Source organism: Lytechinus pictus, chromosome 16 (genome assembly GCF_037042905.1).
Source record: "Lytechinus pictus isolate F3 Inbred chromosome 16, Lp3.0, whole genome shotgun sequence".
Lineage (NCBI taxonomy): Eukaryota > Metazoa > Echinodermata > Echinoidea > Temnopleuroida > Toxopneustidae > Lytechinus > Lytechinus pictus.
The window spans coordinates 3,230,226-3,237,285 of record NC_087260.1 but is presented as its reverse complement, the minus strand read 5'-3'; positions in this window follow the sequence as shown (position 1 = coordinate 3,237,285).

Genomic DNA, 7,060 nt, shown 5'->3' with positions numbered 1-7,060 from the left:
TACACTGATATTTCACTCTCTCAGCTCATATGCACTTGATCGACTTCCATCGAGGATTCGGGCTAAATTCCGCCCGCCACTTCCGGGGACCAACCAACGTAGTATTTCGATGAAGAGCACTCCGTCGATTCACCGGTTGTCCCTACCGTACACGCGCGCCTATGGGGATTGTGAACTGTAGGAAAAATCGTATAAAATTACACTTTTTGATATTTCTACGAAGACGAAGTTATATAGAAAATGAAGAATATTACAATCAGACCATATCCCTAGAAAATTGCTTCAAGAAATGTCATTATGAAGAGGAAATGGACAAAAATTTGTGAAGAAAAATCACGAAAAAGGAAATCGCATCATGAATATTCATATCATGGGCGGTCCCACATTTGCATGTTATAGCGAGTTTTCCATTATTTAATAAATAATGGCATTATTTAATAAATAATGGCATTATTTAATAAATAATGGCATTATTTAATAAATAATGGTTATTTGTATATAAATAATGATTATTTGTATATAATGGCAAACTGTAAAAATTGTTTATAAATAATGATTATTTATAAATAATGGGATATTGAAACAAGATTATTATTTATAAATAATGAAGTAGATATTTCATTATTTAACAAATAATCTTTATTTATAAATAATGGAAAACTCGAACATTAAATAATGATTATTTATAAATAATGAGAATAATGGTGCACTCGAAAAAATTATTTATAAATAATGAAGTAGACGTTTTCATTATTTAACAAATAATCATTATTTATAAATAATGGAAAACTCAACAAATTATTTATAAATAATGAAAAACAAATAATCATTATTTATAAATAATGAAAAACAAATAATCATTATTTGTAAATAATGAAAAACAAATTATCATTATTCATAAATAATGAAAAACAAATAATCATTATTTATAAATAATGAAAAACAAATAATCATTATTTATAAATAATGAAAAACAAATAATCATTATTTGTAAATAATGAAAAACAAATAATCATTATTTATAAATAATGAAAAACAAATTATCATTATTTATAAATAATGAAAAACAAATGATCATTATTTGTAAATAATGAAAAACAAATAATCATTATTTATAAATAATGAAAAACAAATAATCATTATTTATAAATAATGGAATGTCGAACTATTATTATTTACAAATAATGAAGTATTACTTGGAATTATATATAAATAATTAGAAATGATATTTTATATAATAGTAGTTATTTACAAATAAAATGTAAATTATATATAAATAATAGTTATTATTTAATAAATAATGATTATATAACAAATAATTGTTCTATATAATATTGGTACATTCGGCGCCTCATAATTTATGCCCTAAGAAATATTGGAAATCTTGTATTGCCAAAACCAAAGACTAATTATTGTAAGCGGACATTTTCTTATCGTGGATCGAAAATATATAATGAACTCCCACTTAATCTTCGCAGACCCAACACACTCACTTTATTTAAAACTGACCTTGATAAATGGACAGAAACCTTTGATCTTTAAACTTTTGGTTGAACGGGGGGGGGGGTGTTAAGGTTTAAGGTATCCTTAGGAATAGGGAAGGTTTAGGACTGTTATTGTGTAATTGTGTCTAATTATTAATTATTATTTTGTTTACCACTCGCTTTTGTGTAGTATTTTTTTTTTTTTTTAATTAATAATATTTTAAATACGTGTTATCATCAATGTGTCATTATATATATATGACATATTATTTCTCATGTTCTTTGACTGGACCTCTAGGAAGAACAGAGCCATTATATCAATGGCTCTGAATAGAGTGATCCATCCGTATATGTTTATGTGCATGTTTATATATTTATATTTAATCTAATATCTTGTGAAATGTATTTTATTGTGATTTTTATACGGTAAATAAAACCAAACCAAACCAAACCAATATCCTCTTGAAAAATTGTAATCACTTGGAGAGCAGAAATATTATGTTATGTTATTCGAAAGCAATTTGGACATGTCACTGTGAAAAGGCGTTATATTATGGCTTGATGTATGGATTCATAAATGCCAAAAAATTGTGTTCGCAAATTTTCCGTCTGCATCTATATTTTCGGGATTTTGTTTTGTTTTTGCAATACTACATTCTTATTTCATTTCCTCTTTTGCGCTCATTATTCTCTATTCCCTTCCATCCCTCCCCTCTCTCTCTTTCTCTTCCCTCTCATTCCCTTCTTTCTTTCTTCCCCCTCTCTCTTCCCTTTAATGTTTGTCTCTCCCTCTCCATAATCAAGTCATTCATTTCATGAAAATGTTAGTGGAACAGGCACGTGATTAATAATGTTTATTTTGTTTTTTCTCTGTATCCAGATTACAACGTATCTCGGGAAGCGAGATTATGTGGACCATAAAACACACATCGATCCTATTGGTAACTAGACCACATTTTGATTGTAATTGATTTTGCTTCCATAAAAATTTCACACTATACTTTCAATTAATAATATTCATGCCTTATGCAGGAAAGTCTTATGTGTGTTAGGATCTATACCAGGCAATAATTCCTGGTGAAATAGATTACAACCGAGTCCAATGACCTGATTAAGAAACCCTAATTGAAGATGCTTTTCTTCCAAAAAAAGAGAACTTTTCCTTTGCACTTCTCAGAACAGCTGTTCAATTCAACTTGTTGCTTACTAATCAGTAAAAGTTTTTTTCAGAGACATTTTTTTAACCCTATAATTTGATGTCTTGAATTGCAAATTTTGTACATATTACATTCAAATTCTATCCTACATTCCGTAGAAAAATAAAGGCGAATATCAAATCGTATAGACGTCTAGCAGTATTATAAACGATTTGGAACGAATTTGGACTTGATCCAAAGTAAATGTTTATCAGTGTTTTCATACAGTTATGATGGACCTCAAACATAAAGATTGAATTCTTTATAATGTATTTTCAGTTGTATACTAGTCGTGAGGTGTACGGTGGCCTTAAGTCGTGTTTTTTCATTCCTTACTAGATGGTGTCGTCTTACTGGATCCTGACTACCTTAAGGACCGGAAGGTCTTCGCTCGACTGGTTGCCATCTTTCGGTATGGCCGGGAGGAGCTGGACGTCCTAGGTCTGAAATTTCGCAAAGAACTGTTCCTATCGCAGCGACAAATCTACCCACCATTACCAGAGAATGAACGACCTTTGACCCGGCTACAGACTAGTCTTACAAAGAAACTTGGCGACAAGGCATATCCATTCGTCTTCGAGGTAATTGCTGTAATAACACATTCTAAATGAAAAAAAAATTATGATAATAATGGTAAATATAGAGTCTTTTTAATAGGAGAAAGTATAATATATAAACAAATGTTTGACATTACTCCTATGTGTTTAAGATCGCATGCTCGATCTGTAACGAAAATCATAAGTCAGAAAAACTTTTGAACCAGTGGGATTCGAAGCTGTCATCTACTGCTTGCCGACAATGATAATAATGTTAATAATATAATGAAACATGATAATAATGGAAATAATAATAATCATAATAATAATAGTAATAATGATGATAATGACAATAATGATAAAAAGTAATGATAATGATCATAGGAAAAATGATGACATTAATGATATTAATTTATGTGGGGGCGTCATGGTCTATAGTGGTTATGACTCGCGTCTCTCAAGCTGAGGGATGTGGGTTCAATTTCCAGCCATGGCGTGTTTTCCTTCTGCAAGAAATCTATCCACATTGTGCTGCACTCAACCCAGGTGAGGTGAATGGGTAACCAATAGGAAAAAATTCCTGGAATCCTTGAGCGCCTATATGGGCAGCACAACTAAAGCCAGGATAATAATAACAATGCTTTGTATCCTCAGGCAAAGAGCGCTTTATAAAGCAAGGTATTATTGTTAACCCTTTGCGTGCGGGCCCGCGAAACCGGATACCTCTCCCTGCGGCGGAGCCGTTTTTGTACATTGCTGATATTTGGATCTGTGGCGGTGTTTTCCTAATCTATTGCTAATTGCGCCAAACTGAAGTATTTTCAGGATTTTTAGTAAATGTAAAGATGAAAGATCAGACATTTTTCTTTCTAGAATTAAAGGTCTCGCTTCTCAAATCAACAGAATAGTTAAGAAATTTACGAGGAAAAAGTCGTGTTATTTTGTAAAATCTTCATTTTTTCCCCAAGTCAATAGGCACTGTGTACAAAATTGCGTAAGGGCAATCAGCACGCGCGGACAAGTCGGGTTCGATCGATACCGCTTTGTTGTCTGCTCTAGTGCTTTTTTCATTGCCTATTGTCACGCTACTCATGAATGGTCTCTTTACCTCCTTGTATTCAGATCATTCGCAAAGTGTATAATTACGACGATAATCCGTTTTGGGTGAAATCACAGCATACCAAATACCTTTATTTTCCAGAATGAATAAAAAAGGGTGAATATATTCCCTTGCAAGTACGATGATGATGCTGCGCAACGAAAGTCCGAAACTAGATTGTGATTTTTGGCTTCTGGGCTTCAAGACGGTGGCCTCAATGTTTCACTAAAAATCGCCCTTGGTTTCTTCTTTTCATAAATTATAGTTTGTAATAAAAAATAATTTTGTTCCTGAAGATTGCATACCAGTGTTCGATTTGTTTTCCTGTTGCAATTTCAAAGAGCGAAGGGGGTAAATGTGACTCAAATCTGAAATCACACCTCCCAACGCTCTCCTCGTCTCGTTCTACGTTTCATTTTTCTATCTCCCTTTTCCCTCCAAAATAACGATGCTACCGATTACTGTTCGTCACAATGAGAGAAAGTAAATTTAATTATCTATTTAAATTGTAGCAAAAACTTTTAGTTCATTGTTAGTTTTAGCGTTTGAACTAATTATGCTTTTGTCGAATTTTCAGTGCAAAAATTTTCACATGGGAGAGAAAGAGAGAATGAGATGAAGAGCTTCCAAAACCTAACATGACAAATTCATTCTATAAAATGACGTGAATTTCAAATTAAGGTGGGGGACTATAGTATTCTAATTCTTTATAAGTAAATATTTATGCAATAGCAAAAGCGCACATAATGGTTTACATTATACCTTTTTGGTCTATTTCCTCTTTTTTTCCCTTCCATTCTTTCTGTCGATTTATCATTCTCCTATACATGTATCTCGATTTGCATTTTCTATTCTTTTTTAAAATCTCACTTGCATCTTCTTCCATCCCTATGGGTATCATCACCCAGGGGAAAATTGTATTTTTTGTAAAGAAAGCACTGTTATGCTCAAGAAAATGTTCTTGGCATGTCTTAAGCGCCTGCATGTTTGAAATAAGTAAACATTTACTTTTTTATTGTTACTGTCGTAATATAAAAAGCAGTATTCCTAAGAGCTTTTTGTATCGCTAAATACGAGAAGCATTTACTAGGTCATCCTGACGAAATACACTAATCTTCCTTTTATTCAGGGCGTTGGCTATTTATCTCCTGCTCTTTTTATACGGAATTTGTTTGAGCGTCCGCCATGACTTTCTTTTGTTCATTTTTAAAAGAGCAGAGGATAAACGGTGTTATTAATTCCTTTATTTTGTTTCCTTTGAAATAGAGGACAAAAATAAGAGCAATATTGGATGAGAGAACGAGAGAAAGCGGGGGGTGGGGGTTCAAAAGTTTTCCAGGGGCTCGTATTATATAAAATTTATTTACAAATTTTCAATAGCACTTGAAAGCTACTGAAACCATTCTATTTGACTGGCGGATGGTAATTTTTTTTTTATTATTGCGCATTTTTCAATATAAAATGTGCAAGTATAATGTATTTATAAAACGATACCAATTAAAGATTTCCTCGTTTTCCCTTTTCCCTGGTTTCTAATCTGTAACTGAATGTATTATCTATCGCTTTCATTCCTTTATATCTATCGTCTTTCTTTATCCCCTCCCTTCTACATCTTTTTTTCTCTAAGTTCTTCTCATTTAAATTATATCTGTATCGTCTTCTTTCTTCCCGATTTGGATTACGAGGTATATGCCTGCCCCCATCCCCTCAATCCTTTCTGATTTTTCTTCTCAGTACCTGTCATTTTACATTACATCTAACGTCTCCCCCCCTCTCTCTCTCTCTCTCTCTCTTAATCGGAAACGGTTCCGAGAGAATGCCTCGTTTTTGGCAACTTGTATTGATGGTTGCATTTGTGGGCCTCTCATCCTATTGCATCGTGGTCATCATGTCGAACATTTTGGTGTTTTCCCCCCCTGTTTCTCAAATAATGTCCCGAAAAACCTTTTAAAATTACTATTGCAACTGTCATTTCACATTAATTTCTATATCGGGTGGAGCGTTGTGGCCCAGTGGATTAGTCTTCGGACTTTGAAACAGAGGGTCGTGGGTTCGAATCCCAGCCATGGCGTAATTTCCTTCAGCAAGAAACTGATCCACAATGTGCTGCACTCAACCCAGGTGAGGTAAATGGGTACCGGTAGGAAGTAATTCCTTAAAAAGCTGTGTGCGCTATGAACGCCTAGCTTAGCCGGGTAATATAGGAGCGCCTTGAGCACCTAACAAGGTGGATATGTGCGCAATATAAATATCCTATATTATTATTATTATTATATCATCTTCCATTTTCTATATTGATAACGTGGGTAGATATCTTTCGCAAAAGACAATATGATGATGATCATCATCATCATCGTATAAAAATGCACGACTGAACTATTTTTTTGTGAACTTGGGGCTTAGGGTTATGGCAAGACAGAGGCCTCAATCTTTCAGTAAAAGTAATTTTCTTTTTTAGATTTTTTCATAAATGTTATGTCTCATTTAATTCGATTTCCCACGCAGATATTATAATAATAATAAAATAATCTTGTTCCTGAAGTTTGCGCATCGGTATTCGATTTGAAATATCCTGAAATTATTTCAAAGATTTAAAAGAATAAAAGTGACTAAAATTGTAAGTCTGAAATCATACCTCCCAACTCTCTTCTTGTCACTTTCTACGTTTCTTTCTTTATCTTACTATTCCCTCAAAAAGAGCCAAGTAATTACTGAAAGTAACAGAAATTATTTTTTTTTCCTGAA